The following is a 26,911-nucleotide window of genomic DNA, read 5'->3' on the forward strand; positions in this document are numbered from 1 at the left end:
CTACAGCTACCACACCTTAGATTAGCCCAGACGTGTCAACACGAACGGTTGCGAACCGGATATTAGCAGAAAGGGCACGGCTCAACCGGTGCCGGCAGAGGATCACTTTGAGGATTAAATGTCACGGCCTGGTCTTTAGCAACGAAAGCAGATTCTCTCTGCGCGAAAGATATGGCCTCTGCGCATACGACGTAGACCTAGTGAGCGCTCTGTTCTGGAGCGCATTCGTGCAAGACACACTGGCCCCGTCCAATGTCTTATGCTCTGGGGTGCGATAAGCTACAACTCTCTTTCACCTTTCGTGTCTCTGGATGGGAATCGAACCAGTGTCCCGTACATGCTTGATGGCGTCGGACCCGTTCTTTCGCCGTTTGTGCAACAGGAAGGTGATGTGGTGTTCCAGCAGGATAATGTTCGTTCGCACTCTGCCTGTGAAACTCAACGTGCTCTGCAAGATGTGCAGCAACTTCCCTGGCCAGCACGATCTCCGGACCAGTCTCCAGTCGAGCACGCGTGGGAAATGCGACGAGAAGTGACTCTGTTGCAGCAATAAATCTTGACTGAACTGGAAACCATTGGAAGGGTATACCTTTTTTTTATTTTTTTTTATTTTTTTTTTTTTTGCGGCACTGCATTTTACATATGATTATTTTTTCCGACAACATATGTATGTTTTACATACACATACATTCATTTTCTCCAAATAACACGTAAATTATATTGTATTTCCCAATACGGTGCGTTTCCTGGTGCATACAGCCCAATCGGAACCGACTGACAGTCGTGTCATCCTCTGTCAATAGCGTCATTCGGTTGCGGCGAGGATGTACATGGGATCAGCACACCGCTCTCCCGGCCGTTATTGGCTTTCTTGACCTTGAAGCCGCTACTTCTCATTCGAGTAGCCCGTCAGTAAGCATCACGAGGCTGACTGCACCCCATTCAATTCATCCATGGTAAAATCCCTGGCAGCACCGAGAATCGAACCAGAGTCTCCCACATAGCTGCCGGACACGTTGACCACAGAAAAACGGAAGCGGATTTTTCCCTGTGTGACAAGCATGCTACTCCCAGGTTCTCATCTGGAATGGTAGCAGTTTCACGTTTTATAGTTCATGTTTATTTGGTTCGGTTGACGTGTTTTAGGAAGCAGTTCGTACACAATCATATATGTAAAATGAGAGGGGTGAACTATCAAAAAAAAAATAATAATAATAAATCCTTGTATCAAAGACAGACGATTGTATAGGAGTGTGTGACAGATACTTGTACAAATTTCTGAGTCGAATTCCACAGACAGAAAGAAGAAAGAAGTCCATATATACAAATAATAAAAATCCTTCGTGTTTGAATTATTGATGGAAATATACCCGTAATATATTCCGAGGTATAACACAACAACAGAAATTTGGAAACAGTACCTGAAATTTTATTAGGGAGTTGAGTAACAACATTTGTGGACAGATGGAAATACTCGTGGTATAGTTCAGGGGAGTTACCCCCATCAGTATATGATAAATGCGCGGCCCAAAATAGCAGATGAGCGTCCACATGTTGTTCTAGGACATTTTACATAGCTGCCTACATCCTGTTTATTCATATCAATCTACCCAACTCTCTATATTTCGATCGTTCGTGTTCTTCATCTGATCAACCATACACCAGAGGTTGTATGGAAAAGTACGATGGTAATTCAATTACTATCTGCAATTTAATTATATTTTTGTTTCTTTTGGTAGTACTGTCGTTTATTTTGGTGACGCATGCTTTGTTTACTTGCTGTTATATCTTTGCAATTTTCAAACTGTCAGGTTCGTTTCGTTATCGCTACGGTGCTGTTAATCATGGCTGCTCCGCTGTATAATTGCACCAAAGAAGGGCATAGATCCGTGATCCGTTTTTTGTGGTCGGAAGGCGTATCAGGGGCTGAAATTAATCGAAGACTTTCGGTACAGTACGGGAACAGTGTTTTGCCACAACGGAGTGTCTACGAATGGATTGAAAAATTCAGAAATGGTCGCACAAGTGTTACGCATGATGAAGGACCCGGAGGACAGTTTACCGCCACAAATGAAGAAACCGTTGAGGGTTCATGTGAAATGATTCTTTTAGACAGACGTTTAACTACTGACGAAGTGGCACATCGTCTGCAAACTAGTCACGGTTCTGCCTATGAAATCATCCACAACAGACTTGGGTTTCATAAAGTTTGTGCAGGGTGGATCCCAAAACAGCCCACACAGTTGAATAAAAGAACGCGCTTGGACGTCTACAAAAAACATTTCGATCGATATGTTAACGAAGGGGACAAATTCTTACAGAATCATTACTGGTGACGAAACATGGATCCATCATTACGAGCCGGAGAGTAAACGGCAGAGTATGGAATGGAAATTTCCAAATTCGCCTTGCAAGAAACGTTCAGACCCAGCCGTGCGCAGGAAAACTGATGCTTAATGTGTTTTGGGACGCAAAGGGTCCGGTACTGGAACACTATGGGGAAAGGGGCACAACACTAAACAGTTTACGTTACAGTGAGATGCTTACTGCCAGGCTAAAGCCTGCAGTTCGAAGCAAACGCCGAGGCTTGCTGTCGAAAGGTGCTGTGTTGTTGCTCGACAATGCCCGTCCGCGTGTTGCTGCCTAACTGCTAAAACACTCCAGAAACTCAAATTTAAAGTACTGGATAATCCTCCATATAGTCCCGAACTTGCCCCTTCTGAGTATCACTTGTTTGGTCCACTAAAACAGGCATTAAGGAGCCATCGATTTGCCTCGGAGGAAGCAGTGAAAGGTGCGGTGCATTCCTGGCTCGCAGCTCAACCGAGAACCTTCTTTTACGAGGCCGTCAGGAAACTTGTACAACGATGGACCAAGTGCGTTGGAGCGCAAGGAGACTGCGTCAAAAAATGCTGTTTTTGTAAGTTACCTATTTGAGTACAATAAAATTTTATAACTATTTTGGGCATAATAATTGACTTACCCTCTTACAATGACAGAATCTGGGAGGACATTCCAAACTCTGGCACATATCTTATAACCGGGGGAAGCCCTACAACCGGAGGAAACCTCTTGAGAACGTTAGAAGATCTAGCAGGAGTGAGGGGGACGTACCAACTATTTTCAAATTAACTCTTCGACCAAAGCCCGTCAGATCTAAAAGTTTCCAGAACTAATAAAAAGTAGAGAAAAGTTAGGATGTTGATTTTAATTCCTCATGTATTTTACATACCTATAGATAGTTTCCCTACACTTGAATACAACGCAGAGAACGTTCATATAACCGTGTTAAAGTATAAGACAAATCCTTCTTTGAGGTTCCAATCCTGCGTCTTATTGCCTTAAATGTTAGTCATGTCGTCAAAGCGTTCAACTGAAGACAAAATGTCTGCACATTTTCGTTTTGTGATATAGTTTTTATTGATAAAACTGAAACTAAACTTACATACTTTTCTCAATAAATTACGGTGCAAAAGAATTATGGCGGGAGTGTTTTTACTCTGCAGAAGTACGTCTGTGGGTAATAAGCAGAAGAGAAGGGACCCAGCGGTGTTTATTTATTTAATTATTTATTTATTTTTTATTTGGTGTGTTTCACGTTTCCTTGCATCCTTTCCCTTATGCGACCTAGGACTGTATGAATGAAATAGTAAGTGAATGAGCAGAAAGCTTTGGTTAGAGGTAGTAGCATGGTTATGTGCTAGGAAAGTACCAGCACCTAAATGCGTTCAAGTTTGGCAAAGATAGATGAAAGTCAGGTCAGAGAGGTCGCAAAGGCACGAGTATTGGCTCTTTCAGGTTGGCGAACCACCCCCTCCACCACGTTTTGAACGGACAATGGTTAGGAGAGGTGTTCGCAGGCACATTTGTTCCTGGGTAGTGGCGCTGGACAGTCATGGAGACGGAGCTCTCGATTTTGGTAGTGTTAAGAAGAAGTATCAAAACTGCTCATAATAAAGTCCAGATGTTGAAATCAGGTGTGAGATAACCACCAAACCCCCATAAGGGAGTTTAATTTCATAATTTAGTCGAATGTCAGTAAGAACTTTGCGTTTGTGCCTTGGTCAAGCCACGCATCATTTGCCTTAAGTTCACTGTCGTGTTATTGCTCGGTGTTTAACGGAAGTTCACTGATTTAATGTAGTTTAATGTGGTCTTTCTTTTACAGTAATATTTTGAGAGATCTTTGTTTATTTTTCAAATGTTCTCTTTGTGTACTAGCTTTCCCGCCACGTGGTTCCTTGGAGCAACCGCTACATTGGTAAAGTGCAGTTTCGGTCTGAAAATGTATAGTAGACGATTGAATAACCATATTGTAGTAGGCGAGTGCCAGATACGGAAGGAATAATCTCATGTCCGTATTATTTTGTATTTCTGTTGGCTAGCGCAACTTGGCCACGTGTGTGAAATAGTATTAATGTGATAATTAGTTAACTTTACTGTCTCGCCATAATTATTTGTTTTGCTGGAAACGTTGGGTGTTACATAAAATATACGGGCTAAGCCCTTGCATCCAGAAAAGTTAATATTTTAAAGTCTATTGATGGAATAAAGACTTGTGAAGTTTTTCTGCCATACGATAGTAAATGTTCTGCTCCCGAGCTCACTAACGTGGTGTTGTTTCTCAAAGTAAGATTAATTCATAGTTAAGCGTACCGCTAGCTGCCAGTTCTTCAGTGTACGATTTAACGAAAATTGAAATATTGGGGCAAATACTTTTCCGCGCTGACCGAGTTCGCTTGTAGTGTCTTTGCTGAACTTGATCTGCGTGAACTTTAGTAATTGGTTGAAATAAGCAGGGGTTGCCTGTGTGCCTGCACAAAATTACATTGAACCCAGGTCTGCATTCACCTCTCCCTTTCCATAATTACGTGGCGAAAGTAAATCAAGTTAACTAGAGTGACCAGTTGTGGCGACGTATATTCCAACAGACACACGGCTAGAAATGCCATCGGTATTGTATAAATATCAATTCACCTACACCCTATGACTGATTATTTCCTCCCTTGATCATAAAGAATAGGAGAAAGTCAGTACCACGGTTCAGTGCTCGGTCATGAAAGTAAATAATTGATCTATGCTCCCCATTAAGCCCTGCGTAGGTGACTTCTGTTGTGATTCCTAAAAAATTGCGTTCATATCTTTACCGCTTCGTTAAACCGACCCGCTAGAAGTTATTTATACCCCAGCAGTAGCTCGCAGGGCCTGTAATCTCGTGGACCTCACGAATTTGTTTAACCATTCCTACAGAGGGTAGCTTGCAGGAGCTGTAGGACATGACAAGCGACGGTAATCTTTGTATCAGGTTGAGTCATAACTTTAATTATACTACCACTAGTACGAAGGTTGCGTTGCAAAACAAAGTCTCGTCACCTGTGGTGATGTTTCCCAGGTAATAATTAATTGCATTTTAACCAAGTCGTGGCAAGCGTCGCTGTTTCTGTCCGAGAGTCAAGGTGTGGGGAAGAAGCTGTGCACACAATGTTCTCTTCTTCAAAATATTCACGATAATGTCTTGAACTATAGATTTAGATTTGTAACACACTACAGATCCATGTTCACTGCTTAACACTGCCCGCTCACGCCTTTAGTTCAATCTGCCACATTTATTACTGCGTTGACGTCGCTTTGTAGGGCAGGAGTAAAATGAGTCTCTGGATTTTTTTGACGGACGTTGTACGTCGCGGAAAGAAACTATAAAATACTCATTTACGAGTAAGTGAAATGTAAGTTTCGTGGTGAGGCCATTATACGCAGGAAGTATATAAATATTCGATGTTTTTATGAGACACTAGTTTTTTTTGGATCTTGTATGTATGCAGTCAAGACAAGATACGGAAATAAACTAAGCTCCTGCACGGAACACACTGATAATCAACTCCTTGTTAAAGGTTGGTAAACTCAAGCACACCCTAGATGTGTTGGAGAAGTGTAACATCAAGATAGAGGCATTACAAGACACTCGGTTCCAAGATGAGGATGCAATGGAATCCCAAGGACCACAGATCTATAAAGGAAAACCAGGTGAAAGAGTGATGAGGACAGTTACACACCTGGGTACTGGCTTTGCTGTGCATCATACAATGTTCGACCATGTTTTAGAATTCACATCCCCCAATGGCGGAACCTCCTCGTCATCCTTGAGGTCACGCAATAGAACATACACAACAGTTAACTTCCATGCACGTAAAAATGACACCAATAGCAAAGATATGAAAGCAGTAGAATACTACTGGAATACCCTTGATAAGACTCTAGACAAGATCCATAACCACCACACTATCATACTTATTTGTGACTTCAACGCGCAAGTCGGCAAGGAAAAGAAGTACAGCAGGATAGTAGGCAGTTACCCAAGCCACAAGAGGACCAACAGAAATGGCGAACGCCTCATAGACATTTGGGACAACTACGACCTGGTCCTGAAATCAACTGCGTTCAAGCGACTACCAAGGAAGGCCATGACCTAAAGGAGTCCAAATCACATGCTGGGTGAATTTCAGACAGACCATGTGGTTATTGACAGGAGATGAAATAAAGAAATGCAAAAACGTCACGCTACTGAGGGGAGCAAACCTCGACTCTGACCACTCTCTCTCCATAGTTAATACCAACCTACAACTTTTGAGAAGAGCTCACAGTACCCCAAAGGTTTCAAGAACACGTAGTTTTAACACACACCGATTGAGTGAAGAGGATTTCGACTTCCAGACCACCATTGAGAAGAAACACCGAAACAAGGGGTGCCTACTCTTCAAAAGGCTCTATTGGATGAAGCTCGTGAAACTATACCTGCTCCATCGAACGAAGACAAGCAGCCCTGGTGGACCACAGAATGTGATCAAGCTGTAGGTGAAAGGCGTAGAGCCTGGATCATGTGGAATCAGCGCGAAGATGAGCCCAACCATCAGGCTTTCATGGCAGAAAGAAAAACAACAGCGAGCATCATCCGCGAAACCATAAGGAATTACAACAGGCCTCAATACTACAGGCAGAAGAAGACTTCAAGAAAAACAAGTTAAGAGATCTGTACAAGCGACTCAAGAAACAGACTACTTCATACACGGCCCTATCCTTTCCTCTCAGAGGGCCAGATAAGAATCTCCAAATGAACAACAGGGACTGCACAAAAACGTTTGCAGAATACTTCCACAAACTCCACAATGCTGAACAACCGAAAAAGTGACTTACTTCCGCCGAGCCCGCTGTCAGGAACCAGGACTCTATACCACCCAACAGAAAGAAACAGAGATCATCAAATACCCTAAGGACAATAAGGCCCCAGGTGAAGATGGAATAGTTACAGAAATGTGGAAGCACGTAGATGACCAGTCTCTGCAGAGTATCACCCACATCTTTCAGGACATTTGAAGAACAGAGGTCTTGCCAGAGGGGTGAACCTCAACCATGACACATACACTACACAAGAAAGGAATTGAGACCGATCTCAACAACTGCAGAGGCATCTCCTTGTTGCTTATATCCTACAAGTTCTTCTCTAAAGCCCTGCAAAATAGAGTCACCAAACAGCTAGACTCCCAACTAGGTGATTACGAGGCTGGTTGCCGTCCAAGTATTGCCGTCCAAGTAGGCCCTGCACAGAACAGATTCAAAACTTCAAGACCATCCTCTCATATAGGAGCCGAGGGGGACACCCTGGGTAGCCTTCCAAAAGGCATATGACTCAACAGATCGACTGATGCTCTTCTCTATCCAGTTGGCAATAGGCCTAGACGGGAAGACTACTAGACTGGTCCAAGCTACCCTGTAGAACACCACCTCAAAAGTAAAGTTCAGGGGTGAAGGCTCCGCGAGCTTTCCCATCCAGACAGGAGTCAGTTAGAAGGATGGCCTCTTTTGTATCCTCTTCAACTGTGTTTTGGAGAAATCGTCAGAGAATGGACTTTCACATTATCACCAGAAGCAGGAATGCAGCTTGGGTACAAAAAAGACAACCTAAATGTACCCTTTCTAGCCTTTGCTGATGATGTCACACCATTGGCCAACAGCGCGGAGGAGGCTACTCACCAATTACAGAGCCTCTACAGTATTGTGGTAAGAACTGGCTTGAGGGACAACATACAGAAGACTGAGTTCATCACCAATATAAAACAGGCTTCTTCTACAATCCCAATAGGAAACAATACTATCTGTAAAGTTTCTGCAGTCATGTACTTGGGATAATGGATCTCAAGAAGCGAGAGCGTAACATAGAGGTGCACGAAGTTGGAGAGGGCCCATCATTCCTGTAAGAACATATATACCTCCAAGTACTTATCCAAGAACATAAAGCTGAAGAACTACAACTCGGTAATAAATCCCTCTGCACTCTATGCCTCTGAATGCCTTTTGGTGAATCGAAAGGGCCCACTCAGGAAACTAGGACTTAAAGAGAGGAAGATCCTGAGGAGAACACTAGGACTCATAAGAGAGGAAGACGGTAACTACCAATCAGGCACCATAACGAGCTCTACGAACATCAGGAAGACATAGTAACATGTATAAGGAATAAGCGACTGAATCACTCCAGCCTCACCAGCAGGATCCTCACAGTGACAAGTACAGGAAAGGCGTCCAAAGCCAAGTGGGTCACCTCTGTTAAATCAGACTGATAGGAACAGCAGATACCATTATTGACAACCAGGAACCAAACTTAATACAGACAGGTCATCCTGCAGGGAGTCTTCCCACTGTCTGTCACTAGTAAGAGATGTACAGGCACCACCAGACCTAAGCAGGCTCACACCCAGAAGGCATACTGGGCCAAGAAAATGCAGAAGACCCTAGCTAAGAGTTAAGACGAGCCCCATGGTCTCAAGTAGGCCGAAACGAATTGAAGAAGAAATATCGTCTGTTTTCCGTACTATGAAGTTCAAAGTTATTGTCAAACCAGCCATGAAGTGATTCACATTATTCAGATGACGAAATAAAAGTGTGAAAACAAGAACCATAAAGATCTCGAAGCGAAAAAGTGAACCTTGTTAAAATTGTAGAGGGGACTAAGGTTTGGTAGTTAAAAACGGATATAGGTTGCAGCAGTTATGCGCTCATTAAAACGTTTGCATAGAATAGAATACCATTGTCAACTGCATCAAACCCTTCATCTGAATGCTGACCACAACGACAACAACAACAGCAACAACAAAATGTGTTAACTGTTTCGAATCTATAAATGTAATGCGTAAAATAAAAATGTATTATTCCAGAAAAGCCTTCACAGAAGATGGCTTTGATACGAAGGCGAAATCTTCTTCAAAGCAATTACTATATTCCAACAATAAAAGGATATTAGAAGTTATAATGCGAATAGTGACTGTACATGTTTACTTGTACAGGATTACTCGTAATTACTTACTGGATTTGAGAAGACAATCGTGGGAAATATACAAGCCATACATAATAACAACACACGGCCAAACTGTCTCTTTAAGTTTTGATTTGTAACACGCACTGTGGCGTAGGTGCGGGGGGAGGGGGGGGGTTATCATAACATGTAAGAAAATCGTTCACTACGTACTGTCGCATCGAATTAGTTCACGCCTTCATATAGGCAACCCAATGATCAGATTACAAAAGCCTTCCTGTGAGCAGCAGCCTAGCCTCTACCTCACAGAATTACACACACATATTGACATTTGCTTCATCACAAACAATGGATATGACCCTTCTCTAATTAACACCATGTCACAACAGATAAAAAATAAACTGAACAAACAACATCAAACTACACTCACAACTGACAGTGCCCCAGCAGTCAAATATGTAAAAATGCCATATCTTGGAATGGTATCTGACAAATTAGCAAGACTATTCAAAAACAAAGAAGTAAAAATTAGCTTCAGCACCAACAAAAACCTAAGTAGGAAGCTTATCCACAATATAAAACCACCAGATAGAAGTCTTGATGCATCTGGCATTTAGAAAATTACCTGCAATCAATGTAATAAATATTATATCGGCCAAACAGCCAGAAATTTCAGAACCCGACTCAAAGAACATTTAGACTGCTACAGGCTTGATAAATGTGACAAATCAGCAGTAGCAACTCACATTAAAGACACAGGCCACCCTCTGAAAATAGAAGAGAACCTCGAAATTTTACACAAAATAGGAAAAAGTAAAAGAATGGATATCATGGAAGAAATGGAAATTTTCATACATAACACAAAGCATGGAGATAACATTCTTAATGAAATAACCGTATTCAAAAACTCAAAATTCTTCAACAGTCTTAAGCCAATTCTAACTCAATAGATTCACGAAATGTCGATGTAAATAATCTACCAGAACCAAGAATATCGATACAAACCCTTGATAATCGATACAGACTCACATGCTACAGTCCGCCATCTTGTGTTGTGTGTACAACATCGAAGCAATTTGTGCAGTGACATTCAATGACAAAATAATGTGCAATAGTGTGATGTATATCAACGGCTCCGCCATTACACCAGTGATACAAGTGAAGCAGCAAGAGGATGTAACTGTAAGTGATCAACTGCCATATAAAAGCCTTTCACACTATTTTCGTAACATATAACTGATGCAAATCTATCTGCATCCGATACAGGTTGTGAGATACATAACCAACAACAGAGAAGAAAACCAGAAGAAGACATCACTGACTTCGATCTCTATATATACACTGCCCCCCTACTTCCCCCCAAATACCACATCAGCAGCTACAGTAAAAAACGAAGTGTTCTAGATTCATCTAATTTGAAATTGTTTATTTTAAATAACATTTCTCGATGTATATATGTATGTACAAACGCTTGAAAATGAACAAAATATGTTCGAAACGCGTTGCGTTATGTTAGATTAAACATAAAATAAAAAGTGACTAGTAGCAGAAACTTGAATTAAATAATTTTCCCACACAGTCACGGTATACAAACATTAGCCATTATGGCTGAAAATAATAACGATGGCTCTGTTGAACATCTTAAAGGCGAGTTGAAAACTTGGAGAAACCCATTCTCCCCTGACGTGTGTCAATTTTCTGTATGTCTTGTTGTTTTTAGTATTCGTGAACTCATCATCTGAAACCCTGGAGAGAATTATGAACAACTCTGTATAAAGACGTCGACTATCACTAGATCGAAGTTCCGGTGCATTACTGAGCTAGGAGAAAACGCTCATATTGGAACGGAAAAAGGCCAATATGCTCCTTTGTATTAAGAGGCTCTGACCGGAAATTGGTTTACCACCTGCCGAGTTCTACCTTTCTCAGCACTTCTAACTATCTTCCCAGAAAGTTTGGCATGTAAACAAATTTGCGCTCTTTCTAGCTCGTAACTCATATCTCATTTTCACAAGGTCCCCTTACTGTAACACTATTACATCCACTACTCCACAGTTCAGGTAGCTCATATCAACCCACTCCCATTTGCTCATTTTCACTCAACTCACTTTCATCAACTAATTGTCATTCATTCCTCCCCACTGCTGCTGTCTCTTCTCACTGTCACTACCTCTCTCTTCCTCTGTGTCAGTTGCAAAGACTCGTTCTCACATTATCACTAGCTCTCAATCATTTTCACATTCTCCTTCAGTTTATTCTTCTTATACTAGCACTGTCGCCTCCATTCTTTTCCTAGCGCCGTTGTGTTGCTGTCACCTATGTTCCACTGCCCCTGCGTCCTTCTCCTTCTATCACACTGCCATTTTCTCCTTCTTTGCCTGCCGTTGTGACCGAGTGGTTGTAGGCGCTTCAGTCTGGAACCAGGCGACCGCTACGATCGCAGGTTCGAATCCTGCCTTGGGCATGGATGTGTGTGATGTCCTTAGGTTAGTTAGATTTAGGTAGTTCTAAGTCTAGGGGACTGATGACCTCAGATGTTACGTCCCATAGTGCTCAAAGCCATTTGAACCATTTTCCTTCGTTCTTTCTATACCACAACCAATGTCCAGTATCTTCCAGTATTTATCACTTTTTCGTCGGTTTACCACTGTCACTGTTTTCTTCTCTCTTAGCGGAAAAGAGGCGAGTATATTCACATGCCAAAATTCTTAAAGATGCTGAGGAAGGTAAACTCAGGCAGCTGGTACACACTTTTCGTCACAGTCTTTCAATAAACTGGAGAATATTCGCCTCTTTAGTGCTCCAGTCGGAGCAGTTATCAGCTGATTTCCTTCTTTTCCCTCCTATAACAGGGTATGTCAGTCATATGAAGAGAACTTTATGGGTCAGTAAAATTTAATTAATTTGTAAGAAATTGAAATAACGTAAAACTATATAACTTTACAACATTTCGGATTGTATGTGCAGAAAAAATTTTTCATGTACTTCAGTACTACAAAAGCTCGTGTCTCCTGGAACCCCCTAATGATAACGGAGAGGCTTTACAGCATATTTCTCGATGCTATGTCCGCCTCTCTCCGGGTTTTACATGCGTAAGTTACGTACACAAGTAGACTAACTTTCAGCCCCTGTATCTCGGAAACAGGTAACGAAATCAAGAAAATGTTCAAGACTGTTTGAGATTGGGATCTTAGGAAAGTAGTTGTGGTCTTCAGTCCAGAGACTGGTTTGAGCGGCTCTCCATACTATCCTATCCCGTGGAAGCTTCTTCAATTACCTACTGCAACCTACATCCTTCTAAATCTCATTAGTATCTTAATTTCGTGGTCTCCCTCTAAGATTTTTCCCTCCACGCTACCCTCCAACACTAAATTGGTGATCTTTTGATGCCTCAGAACATGTCCTACCAACAGATACATTTTTCTAATCAAGTTTAACCACAAATTTCTCTTCTCCTCAATTACATTCAGTACCTGCTCATTAGCTTCGTGATCTATCCAGCTAATCTTCAACATTCTTCTGTAGCACCATATTTCGAAAGCCTCTGTTCCCTTCTTATTAATCATTCATGTCTCACCTCCATACATGGCCATACTCCATACAAATTTCCGTAAGTCTACAAATGATATAAAAGTAGGTTTGCCTCACCTTAATGTAACTTCTAAGATAAAGTGGTAGGGTCAGTATTGCCACACGTGTTCCAACATTTCTACGGAATCCAAACTGATCTTCCCCAAGGTCGGTTTCTACCAGTTTTTCCATTCGTCTGTAAACTGCTAGTTCGGTAATTTTCACATCTGTCAACACTTGCTTTCTTTGGCATTGGAATTATTATATTCTCTTGAAGTCTGAGGGTATTTCGCCTATCTCATACATCTTGCTCACCAGATAGTAGAATTTTGTCAGAGCTGGCTCTCCTCAGGCTATCTGTAGTTCTAATGGAATGTTGTCTACTTGCGGGGTCTTGTTTCGACTCAGGTCTTTCAGTGCTACGTGAAACTCGTCACGCAGTATCATATCTCCCGTTTCATCGTCATCTACGTCATCTAATACTGCCCTCCAGTACATCGCCCTTGCATAGACCCTCTATGTACTCCTTCCATCCTTCTGCTTTCCCTTCTTTGTTTAGAACTGGTTTTCCATCTGAGCTCTCTATATTCATACAGGTGGTTCTGTTTTCTGCAAAGGTCACTTTAATTTTGCTGTAGGCAGTATCTATCCTATCCCTAGTGATACATCCCTCTACATCCTTACCTCTGCCTTCCAGCCATCCCTGCTTAGCAACTTTTCACTTCCTGTGGATCTCATTTTTGAGACATTTGTATTCCTTTTTCCCTGCTTCATTTATTGCATTTTTATATTTTCTCCTTTCATCAATTAAATATATCTTCTGTTGTACAAGGATTTCTACTAGCCCTCGTCTTTTTCCCTACTTGATCCTCTGCTGCCTTCACGATTTCATCTCTCAAAGCTAGCCATTCATCTTCCACTGTTATTGTCAATCGTTCCCTAACGTTCTCTCTGAAACTCTCTACAACCCTGGTTCTTTTAGCTTTTCCAGGTCTCTTAAGAATCAAGGCAAAAATTGAGGTTCAAATGGTTCAAATGGCTCTGAGCACTATGCGACTTAACATCTGAGGTCATCAGTCGCCTAGAACTTAGAACTAATTAAACCTAACTAACCTAAGGACACCACACACATCCATGCCCGAAGCAGGATTCGAACCTGCGACCGTAGCAGTCGCGCGGTTCCTGACTGCGCGCCTAGAACCGCTAGACCACCGCGGCCGGCTGCAAAAATTGAGGCATTTCCTCAGTAAACACCCATAAACTAGGAGGGCTATGCGCAAAGTAAGGTGCGATCGGTTGCGAAATGGGAAACACTGCGAAAATCGAAAAAGTTAACATCATCTTCCACATACTTCTCTACACTGTCCGCCTCCCCGTAGCGTTGTACCAACTTCCACCAGTTCTCTATGCTTGCCTACAGCTCGTAGTTAATGCCAAAATGTTGTCTTCATAGCCAGCGGTTCACGAGAGCAAAGGTGAAACGCAACACGAGCCAATTGTAGGCTGTGTTGTGAGCTATTAGACACTTCCCATCGACAACGCTGCATTGCCCCTGCAGAATGCAACTAAGAATTGTCATGAAGAACAAAACGCGTGACACTTACGTTATGTGGGCTGCACAACATCAGGCGAAATCTCTCACCAGGCACTCATACTTGGCGGGATACATTATTTTTTTAAGTATCTTGACGTGTGCACTGTGCGCTAAGAGTTGAAAGGAGCAACGTGCATCTATAGACAGGCATTCTGGAGACACTACACACATCTTTGCAAATTTTTAAGCGGTTTCCGTTTCGCGCCCGAGCAGAACTTTCTTTCCGAATAGACCTAGTACGAGAGTGTAGTACCCCATAAGCACCTAAAGGCGTTGCATAAGGTGAAAAAAGTTTGTAATATTCAAATTTCGACGCTGTGCTGTAGGATAGACTAGGACCATCATTCTGTTTGATTGATTGATTGATGATGATGATGATGTTTGATTTGTGGGGGGCTCAACTGCGCGGTTATCAGCGCCCGTACAAATTCCCAACCACTGCTGAGTCCACTCTCGCCAGTTTCATGAATGATGATGAAATGATGAGGACAACACAAAGACCCAGTCATCTCGAGGCAGGTGAAAATCCCTGACCCCGCCGGGAATCAAACCGGGGACACGGTGCTCGCGAAACGAGAACGTGACCGCGAGACCACGAGCCGCGGAATGTTTGATTTACAAATGGTCACAAGACTAAGGATTATCCAAAACACTTGACCTTACTTTTCTATCAGGTAAAGAGCGTGAGTTATGAGGCCCGGAAAAATCCCATGTTTATGTGCGGCACTTAACGAGTTTATTAGGTTGCATATGCTGTCGTATGCGATTAACACAGGATAAACGTTGCAATAGTCACGATCTGAGGAGACAAACGTACAGCAGAACGCGCTGTGTGGCAACTGCAAAATAACCAGTGGCCAGACTCTAAGTCCCTTTAGTCGGACCGTGTCATCAGACGCGTCTTCCGGAAGAAGAAGAGAAGGAAGTTTACAGTGTGGAAGAAAGCCGGGTCGATTCTGGAGGGCGTGCCGAGGTGCTGCGCCTGCTGGGAACGGAGTGTGTGGCCGGCAGGTGCGTGACGCGCCACACAGCACGCAGGTAATTGCGTCCGCCGCTCCTGCCGCCGCCGCCGCCCCCGTCACACTCGCGCTCGCATCGGCTGCGTCTACAGAGAAATGCTCTCAGGAGCGGAGCGTGCGCCCGCCCGGGATCCGATTACGGGCGCGGGCATGCGGCCTGGCGTGCCGAGCCGCGCAGCGCGGGCGCCGGTGCAGACGGCCGCTCCCAGGGCGCCGACATGAATAGCCTTCCATCCCCACCCACATCCACCTCCTCCAGACAACCGAGCCTCCCACTGTGTGACGTCACGCGCGAGGTACGAGTGTCTCCACGCTGGCGGCAATGACTTCCGGAACGTCACTTCAACAGAAATTTTCGCTGTAATGCCATAGTAATAGAACCCAGAACTTTTAGGTTCGCCGATGACATTGTAATTCTGTCAGAGACAGCAAAGAACTTGGCAGAGCAGTTTAACGGAATGGACAGTGTCTTGAAAGGAGGTTATAAGATGAACATCAACAGAAGCAAAACGAGGATAATGGAATGTAGTCGAATTAAGTCTGGTGATGCTGAGGGAATTAGATTAGCAAATGAGATACTTAAAATAGTAAAGGTGTTTTGCTATTTTGGGAGCATAATAACTCATGATGGTCGAAGTAGAGAGGATATAAAATGTAGACTGGCAATCGCAAGGAAAGTGTTTCTGAAGAAGAAAAGTTTGTTAAAATCGAGTAAAGATTTAAATGTCAGGAAGTCGTTTCTGAAAGTATTTGTATGGAGTGTAGCCATGTATGGAAGTGAAGCGTGGAGGATAAATAGTTTAGACAAGAAGAGAATAGAAGCTTTCGAAATGTGGTGCTACAGAAGAATGCTGAAGATTAGATGAGTAGATCACATAACTGATGAGGAGGTATTGCATAGAAAGAGGAGTTTGTGGCACAACTTGACTAGAAGAAGGGATCGGTTGGTAGGACATCGAGGGATCACCAGTTTAGTACTGGAGGGCAGCGTGGAGGATAAAGATCGTAGACGGAGACCAAGAGATGAATACACTAAGCAGATTGAGAATGATGTAGGGTGCAGTAGGTGCTGGGAGATGAAGAAGCTTCCAGGACTGAAGACCACAACAACAACAACAACAACAACACGTTGTCCTGGATGGTGAGTGTCCATCGGAGGTGAGGGTATCATCTGGAGTGCCCCAGGGAAATGTGGTAGGTCCGCTGTTGATTTCTATCTACCTGGTGATCAAAAAGTCAGTATAAATTTGAAAACTTAATAAACCACGGATTAATGTAGATAGAGAGGTAAAAAGTGACACACAAGCTTAGAATGACACGGGGTTTTATTAGAACCACCCCATATTGCTACACGCGTGAAAGATCTCTTGCGCGCGTCGTTTGGTGATGATCGTGTGCTCAGCCGCCGCTTTCGTCATGCTTGGCCTCCCAGGTCACCAGACCTCAGTCTGTGCGATTATTGGCTTTGGGGTTACCTGAAGTCGCAAGTGTATCGAGATCGACCAACATCTCTACGGATGCTGAAAGACAACATCCGACGCTAGTGCCTCACCATAGCTCCGGACATGCTTTACAGTGCTGCTCACAACATTATTCCTCGGCTACAGCTATTGTTGAGGAATGATGGTGGACATATTCAGCATTTCCTGTAAAGAGCATCATCTTTGCTTTGTCTTACTTTTTTATGCTTATTATTGCTATTCTGATCATCTGTCGGACATTTTTTGAACTTTTGTATTTTTTTGCTTCTAATGAAACCCCATGTCATTCGAAGCATGTGTGTCAATTTGTACCTTTATATCTACATTATTCCGTGATTTATAGTTTCCAAATTTATACTGACTTTTTGATCGCCCGGTAAATAAATGATCTTTTGGATAGGGTGGATAGCAATGAGCGCCTGTTTGCTGATGATGCTGTGGTGTACGGGAAGATGTCGTCGCTGAGTGACTGTAGGAGGATACAAGATGAGTTGCACAGGATTTGTGATTGGTGTAAAGAATGACAGCTAACTAACTCTAAATGTAGATAAATGTAAATTAATGCAGATGAATAGGAAAAAGAATCCCGTAATGTTTGAATATGCCTTTAGTAGTGTAGCGCTTGACACAGTCACGTCGATTAAATATTTGGGCGTAACATTACAGAGCGATATGAAGTGGTACAAACATGTAATGGTTGTTGTGGGGAAAGCGGATAGTCATCTTCGGTTCATTGGTAGAATTTTGGGAAGATGTGGTTCATCTGTAAAGGATACCGCTTATAAAACACTAATACGACCTATTCCTGAGTACTGCTCGAGCGTTTGGAATTCCTATCAGGTCGGATCGAGGGACGACATAGAAGCAATTCAGAGGCGGGGTGCTAGATTTGTTACTGGTATGTTTGATCATCACGCGAGTGTTACGGAAATGCTTCAGGAACTCGGGTGGCAGTCTGCAGAGGAAAGGAGGCGTTCTTTTCGTGAATCGCTATGGAGGAAATTTAGAGAACCAGCATATGAGGCTGACTGCAATACAATTTTACTGCCATCAACTTATATTTCGCAGAAAGACCGCAAAGATAAGATAAGAGAGATTAGGGCTCGTACAGAGGCATATAAGCAGTCATTTTTGCCTCGTTCTGTTTGAGAACGGAACAAGGAGAAAATATGCAAGTTGTGGTGCGTGGTACCCTCCGCCACGCACCGTATGGTGTATTGCGGAGTATGTATGTAGATGAAAGTGGAGCTTTCATCATGTTTACATTTAAGAACGGCGCACAACCAGGCAGAATACGTGAACTGAATAAAAACATTTTACCAGATATAACAGTTATTAAGATAGTTGTAAAACTACTGCAGACCGCCATTAGAAACTTTTGACTACAATAGTTTTCCTAGTAGCTTTGATCAGCTACGATCGTTATTGCGTTACCTGAATGTAGGGTGTGTTGCATGTCTATCGGGCGTTACCTAATTCTGATCGCTTCGTTTGCGTACGCGATCAGCGTGTTACTAGATTCCCATACGAACCGGACGCGGCAAGCCTTCTAGAAACTGACTAAGGATGTATAAAGGGCCTGTAATCGACAGAAAATTTCTGTCTGTTACTTAACTGTGTTTCCACTTTGCAGCAATGACTTGTGAAACATCGTTTCATCAGTAACTTCTACCGTAATACCAAAGCCATAACGGGCGGTGCCACCATGTTTAGATTTAGGAATAACATAAAATCAGGTAGCAGATGTGAATTGAATTAAAATGTGATACCAAAAATTTATTACTTATTAACGAAGTTGTTAACCGAAGTTTACCACAGACTACTGTAAGTACACATACACTTCATCAGTTTTCCCAGTTAAGACCATAACCACGTTACTTCTACATTATTATGTATAATACCTATTGAGTGTAACCTCATTTTAATCCGTTTGTTGGCGTATGATACCAGTGGGTTACTACACTCTCATGCATATCGGAAGTCACGGGTCGTGTGGAAACTAAGGATGTATAAAGGGACATGTAACCTATGGAACATTTTTTCCTCCTTTTTTTTTACTTACGAGTGTCTCCATGGTGGCAGGAACGACTTCCCTTACATCGCTTCATCAGGAATTTCTGTTGTAATGCCACTGCCGTAACGGGATGTATCATCCTGTTTACATTGACGACTGACGTAATGTAGATGAGATGAAGTGAAGTGAATTGAAATGTGATACCAAAATGTTGTTAGTTACTAATAGAATTTAAAACTACCATAGGCTACTGTAGAAAACCGTATAAATGTAGTCTACTGTAGTTTTCCTAATAACCTTGGTCAGTTAAGTTGGTAACCATGTCACCTGTCCTTAAAGTAAGTTGCATTACCTCATTTCGATCGCTTTGTCTCTCTTCCCCAATAAACTAGAAGTGGTGAGCCATCCTGAAACTGACTAAGCTTGTATAAAGTTCACATAACATACAGAATACTTCTGTCCTACATAGTTATCCTCCTGTTATTGTCGAGTGTTGGCAGCAATGACTTCCGGAACATCGCTTCATCAGGAAATTGCGTTGTCACATCATGGCCGTAATGGGAGGTACCAACATGTTTACATTTATGAATGACTTGAAATCAGGCAGAAGAGGTGAACTGAATTAAAACGTGATATCAGGAAGTTATTAGTTACTAACAGAGTTGTAAAACCATTAAAGGCTACCTTAAGAAAAAGTACAATACGCCAGTTTTCCTAGTGCCTTTGGTCAGTTAAGATGGTAAGCGCATTACCTGTACGCTAAGTGTGCTACGTTGCGCCATTTCGATCGCTTTCATTGCGTATGCGATCGTGTGTTAGTAGATTTCCTTATAAGTGGGAAGCGATGACCGTCTAGAAACTGACTAATGGTGTATGAAAGGGCGGCTAAGCTACCGAACATTTTTGTTCTGTATAGTTTTCCTCCTCCAGGTTGGCGGCAATTACTTCCAGAATATCGCTTCGTCAAAAACGTCCGTCGCAATACCCCAGACGTATGGGAGGCGCCATTATGTCCGCATTTGGGAATGACATGAAACCAGACAGGGGAGGTGAACTGAATTAAAACGTGATATTGAAGAGTTATTAGTTTTCGCTGCTGTGGGTGAGTACACACGTCCGGCTACGTCGTTCCCCAGTTCTTGTGAGCGTGTATAAGCGCGCCACTTGAGTATTCCTATAGTTTTATGGACGTCTTAATGCATACTGAACTGCCGACCTTACTGCTGCGAACTGATTACTTCCACACGTCGGCCAATAAAAGGGTTTCGTGTATGTATCATACAACATATGTGGCTCATTACGTGCTATCATTTGCAAAAACACTAGTTTCGCTATCTTTAATCGTTTATGAGACGATGATTTTTATGACCAGATGATTCACGATCCACAACGACTTGAATGCGTGCGTCGCGTGACTGTCTTTAGTATTCAAAACCAAATAACCTGAGAACAAAATGGGTATCCTGATGCTATCGACATAAGTATCCTGCTGCTCTCTGATCTATATTTTCCTTACTGCAACGTAGGAGCTAAGATCAACCACACGCGAAGTTTATGCAGTACGATTTTTACTTCTGCAAAATCATTAATATTTGGCGCAATGTTTTACTTAATTTGATGCTGCACAGTAACCAAGGCACATAACAAAAAGAAGTACAGTCCTTTATCAAGCAAAGATATCACACTATAAGGCATGAAAAAAAACTAATTTTTTCACCTAATAACTTTCTCAAAAACGGATGACAACTCTTTCATAGAAGCAGGCCAGTCCGAATGGACGTGAGAAGGCGCCTCGCAACCGCCCGGTGTCGGATTTAAAACCAGCTAACTAGAGAACGAAACGAGAAATCGTTCTGCCCCCAATTTTAAATAAAATTTCGATATCTTATCTACATTCAGTTTACTGCAATCTATGAGCTAAAACTGACAATGCGCAAAATGTATGTGTTTTTACCTCTGCCAACTCTTTATAATGTTGTGTGCTGTTTTACTTAATTTCATGCAGCGCAATAAGTATGTCGAATAAATAAAATAAATTCAGTTCCTATCGAATGAACATATCAGATTGTTTTACACATAATAGTTTTCGAAAAATTCGATGATAAGTATTTCATATCGGCCACAAAGTTATCTCTCAGCACAGGCAATAACATTAGGCAAGCAGTACGGCCACAACAAAAGGAGTCTGAGTACAGAACGCAAAGGGCACGTTCGTTGCAGCAAAATGGTTATTAGCGTTGTTAAATAACCGTATGCTGCCGAAGGCCATCGTAAGTATCCGTAGACTACAAATTACCTAGTAACCTTAGTCAGCTTAGAGCGTAATCACATTATGTGTACATTACGTCTGTTGCACACATATCGGGCGTTACCTCGTTCCTATCACCTTTCCTGCGTATACTATCAGTGTATTACTAGATTCCCCTAAGAACCGGAAGCGGTGAGACATCGGGAAACTAAGCGAGGATATATATTGGGCCATTGAACATATAGAACATTTTTGTTCTATATAGTTATCCTCCTGACCGTTACTTATTAAAGAGAAACCTTTGGTACAAAGTTTTGGTAAAAATATTCACAATTGTGAATGAATAATTTTTGTAATATAATTAAACTATGCGTACATCGGCTCTCCTGCCAAACTATAACTAGAACTTTAGACATAATGTAATAAACATCATACAGTGCATCAGGAACTTAATACATATCTCAACTGTGAACTGTAAACAGATGATGTACAATACTTTACAACAATTATTCATTCAAGATTGTAAATATTTTGCAACAAAAGTTTCTTTATATGTTAATAGGTAACAACAATTTTATAGAAAGAAAAAAAAAATAACCCACTGAAGATGTACAAAAAGGGCTGAAACATACTTGGGTAAAATGAAACTGAAAAGGTGTGTTCCACAAGGCGGAATTCCTCGTCTTCATATCAGGCACGAACATAAGAACAACTGCAATAGCATAAGACGATTAAAACTGTCATCCGTACCATATTTCTATGCAACACGAATTGCATGACGACGACATTGAACGTCGTGTACAGGTCTGTCATTGGGCGCAACATATATTACTGGACGATGACAGATTTTTTGCACGCGTTCTATTTAGCGATGAAGCATCAGTCACCAACAGCGGTAACGTAAACCAGCATAATATGCACTATTGGGGAACGGAAAATCCACGATGGCTGCGGCAAGTGGAACATCAGCGACCTTGGCGGGTTAATGTAGGGTGCGGCATAATGGGAGGAAGGATAATTGGTCACCATTTTATTGATGGCAATCTAAATGGTGCATGTACACTTATTTCCTACGTAATGTTCTACCGATGGTACTGCAAGATGTTTCAAATGTTTTTTTTATTCCAGTCTCTGATCACAATATCAGTTCTTTAGACGATGACCGGTTGCAGTTCATAATGACCATAATAATTTTTTTTTTTACACCATGTCCTAAAGTGATAAGGCCATAATGACATGGTCAAAACATTACGGACTGAAACCGGTCATCGTCTAAAGAATTCATATTGTGATGAGAGACTGGAATAAAAACACATTTGACCGTATTGGATCACTGTTTGCATACGCGACTATGTCTCAGCTGGTAAAACACAACGTTTCACTGTATGGCAGATTGGCGATGTACTTCCAACATGATGGATGTCCGGCACATAGCTCGCGTGATGTTGAAGCGGTATTGAACAGCATATTTAATGACAGGTGGCCGACTGACAACATGCGTCAGCGCTTTCCCAATGCATGTGCGATCATTACGAAGACGAACTACTCGCTGCTGAGAGGAATAACGTTATACGTATAGCCAAATGCATTGAGGTTGACGGACATCATTTTGAGCATTTATTGCATTAATGTGGTATTTACAGGTAATCACGCTGTAACAGCATGCATTCTCAGAAATGATAAGTTCACAAAGGTACACGTATCACATTGGAACAACCGAAATAAAATGTTCAAACGTACCTAAGTCCTGTATTTTAATTTAAGAAACCTACCTGTTACCAACTGTTCGTCTAAAATTGGAAGCCATATGTTTGTCGCTATGACAGCGCCACGTATCACGAAGCGAAAAAAGTGGTCCAACTAAAACATTCATATTTATTTACGTACTACACGAATATGTAATAATTCCTATATAAAAAAACGCAGTTGATATCCGTTTGACGTATGGCAGCGCTAAGTAGCGGGCCAACCACAGCGCCATCTGGTTTCCCCATTCAAGCTAGACAAGTTTCGTTCTTTCTAGATTTTAAGTTTGACGCTTATTTCGTGAGATATTTGGCCCAGTCACGTTCAATGGTCCACTCTGTGTATGAAGATAATATCTGTTCTTTCGGATAGCTCCGGACACTGCGAGAGGGCTGTACAAGCAATGATCACACGCATGGCACAGCGGACACACCAGGAACCGCGGAGTTGGCCGTCGAATGGCGCTAGCTGCGCAGCATTTGTGCACCGCCGCCGTCAGTGTCAGCCAGTTTGCCGTGGCATACGGAGCTCCATCGCAGTCTTTAACACTGGAAGCATGTCGCGACAGCGTGGACGTGAACCGTATGTGCAGTTGACGGACTTTGAGAGAGGGCGTATAGTGGGCATGCGGGAGGCCGGGTGAACGTACCGCCGAATTGCTAAACACGTGGGGCGTGAGATCTCCACAGTACATCGATGTTGTCGCCAGTGGTCGGCGGAAGGTGCACGTGCCCGTCGACCTGGGACCGGACCGCAGCGACGCACGGATGCACGCCAAGACCGTAGGATCCTACGCAGTGCCGTAGGGGACCGCACCGCCACTTCCCAGCAAATTAGGGACACTGTTGCTCCTAGGGTATCGGCGAGGACCATTCGCAACCGTCTCCATGAAGCTGGGCTACGTCCCGCAAACCGTTAGGCCGTCTTCCGCTCACGCCCCAACATCGTGCAGCCCGCCTCCAGTGGTGTCGCGACAGGCGTGAATGGAGGGACGAATGGAGACGTGTCGTCTTCAGCGATGAGAGTCGCTTCTGCCTTGGTGCCAATGATGGTCGTATGCGTGTTTGGCGCCGTGCAGGTGAGCGCCACAATCAGGACTGCATACGACCGAGGCACACAGGGACAACACCCGGCATCATGGTGTGGGGAGCGATCTCCTACACTGGCCGTACACCTCTGGTGATCGTCGAGGGGACACTGAATAGTGCACGGTACATCCAAACCGTCATCGAACCCATCGTTCTACCATTCCTAGACCGGCAAGGGAACTTGCTGTTTCAACAGGACAATGCACGTCCGCATGTATCCCGTGCCACCCAACTTGCTCTAGAAGGTGTAAGTCAACTACCCTGGCCAGCAAGATATCCGGATCTGTCCCCCATTAAGCATGTTTGGGACTGGATGAAGCGTCGTCTCACGCGGTCTGCACGTCCAGCACGAACGCTGGTCCAACTGAGGCTCCAGGTGGAAATGGCATGGCAAGCCGTTCCACAGGACTACATCCAGCATCTCTACGATCGTCTCCATGGGAGAATAGCAGCCTGCATTGCTGCGAAAGGTTGATATACACTGTACTAGTGCCGACGTTGTGCATGCTCTGTTGCCTGTGTCTATGTGCCTGTGGTTCTGTCAGTGTGATCATGTGATGTATCTGACTCCAGGAATGTGTCAATAAAGTTTCCCCTTCCTGGGACAATGAATTCACGGTGTTCTTATTTCAATTTCCAGGAGTGTATATATGGTAAAGGCTCACCGGCCATTTAACCATCTTCTACTGTGCGAATGCACAAACACTGCCCGAACTCTTACGGTAACGGGCAAAAAGCCGCGAGTAACGAGTATAATGGGCAGGGGCGCTATGAATATAGTGCGGGACAATAAGTTGGGAGTGTGGGTCTCTCGAGAGGTGTGCCGGAGAGAAGTCCCTGCAGTCGCACTATCCTCCGTGTTCTCGATGGCTCAGACGGATACAACGTCTGCCATGTATGCATGAGATCCCGAGTTCGAGTCCAGGTCGAGACACACATTTTCAACTGTACCCGTTGACTTATATCGACGACTATCTGCAGCTTGGTGTAATCATTTCATTGTAATATAAGTGTTTAGAGTTCCAGCATTGGTAAACCTTATTAAAAGTATGAAATGTCTAATAAATTTCACATTATGTACATGTTTAATGTCATATTGTGGACATACAGCAGCCTGTAGTAGTAACTAGAGGGCAGATCATTTTTAAATATGAGCAAATAAAATAAATTGACCTATGCATCATTACAGGTCTCTTAACTGTAAGACACATACCGTCAAGACGGTCTGGGCGCATTACGTGATACCACCTCTCATCGTATGATAGTATGTCCACATCTAGCACTCAGATTGAGTGTGCTCTCAGCAAAGAAGACCACGTGATTTCGCTTCTTGTTGGTCCAGTCCCTATACAACCGAGCGAGCGGCGCTGTGGTTAGCATACTGGACTCGCATTCGAGAGGACGACGGTTCAGTGCTGAGACCTGCCATCCTGATTCCGGTTTTCCGTGACTTCCCTAAGTCGCTCCAGGCAAATGCCGGGATGGTTCCCTTGAAAGGGCATGACCGACTTCCTTCCCCATCCTTCCCTCATCCGATGACCTCCATCTCTGGTCTCCTCCCCAAACAACCCAACCCCAACCCAGTTCCTATACTTATAACATCAATACAAACGGTGTTGCCGATATGCAGATGTCAGCTTAACGTTTATGGTTGTCGGGAAAAGAGATCACTATAATGAAGTCGCCGAGCCACTGTGGAGGGTAAGATTGTGTTCCCTGCAGCTGCAATTGCACTCGCTTTCTGAACTGAGTCCCACCTTGCCAGTTGCACGATGAAGTTGTCATCTACGGCTGTAGTTGATCGTGGTCGACTAGCTGCAGTCCTTCGGGCAGAAGTGCCTGTGGTTTCGAATTCTCCCACCCTCTCAAATGCACGGGAAGTAATGCTGTGAGCTATATCAAACTCCTGGCCCACTCTCGGCACACTTCGTCTTTGTCCCAGATTCCTGATTATTCTGTGAAGTAATCAAAATGTTGTCTCCGGGCCATGTTGTAATGAAGACCACCACGATATAGCGCCGTAACTGCTCGTTGATTGACACAGACAGTCTTTTCCTGTTCCTTCACCTGCCTTGCATTGCGGGGTCAGCCATATCTGCCGCTAAGGTCACGCTGACCTCACGCCGTGTGACATCCGCATTTTGTGCACGACTGGGAGACCTCAGACGATCTGCTCCAGTACTTTTATTCACATTCATTGAGTACTCCATGTGCTGCAAATGCTAGTCTGAGATCAAGAGGTTGGCACCAGAGAGGAATTCGTGGTGGGTCGCAACAAACATGACTAAAAAACTTCTCTTATGTTACTTTATCTATCGAGACAGATGGAAAAAATTAAGTAGAAGCTAAACTGTTTGTTATTTAAAAACCAGTTGCCATAACTGTTAATACATTCTACTATGGCACAAGACGGTTAATGCCTTCTTCGAAGAATGTTTGCGGTTGCCTATCGAATCGTGATTGTACCCAGGCGTACACTTCTTCGCACTAAGAAAGTCAACTTCCACCAGTCTCTTTCTTCAGGGCTCCAAAAATATGGAAACCACATAGGTAGATATCGGGACTATACAAAAAATGTGCACAGGCTACCCAGCGAAACTTCTTCATCGTATTCGCAACAATCGTGGCGACACGTTGTCGTCACCACATCAGTCTTTATTCCTGCTGTCAAAGTACTGCTTATTTCCAAATTTAGCCTTGTTGTGGTCCTCAGTCCAGACACTGCTTTGATGCAGCTTTCCATGCTGCTCTATCCTGTGCAAGCTTTTTCATCTCCAAGTACCTTCTGCAACCGACATTCTTCTGAATATGCTTAGTGTATTCATCTCTTGGTCTCCCTCTACGATT

The sequence above is a fragment of the Schistocerca gregaria genome, chromosome 1 (assembly GCF_023897955.1).
Source record: "Schistocerca gregaria isolate iqSchGreg1 chromosome 1, iqSchGreg1.2, whole genome shotgun sequence".
Taxonomy (NCBI): domain Eukaryota; kingdom Metazoa; phylum Arthropoda; class Insecta; order Orthoptera; family Acrididae; genus Schistocerca; species Schistocerca gregaria.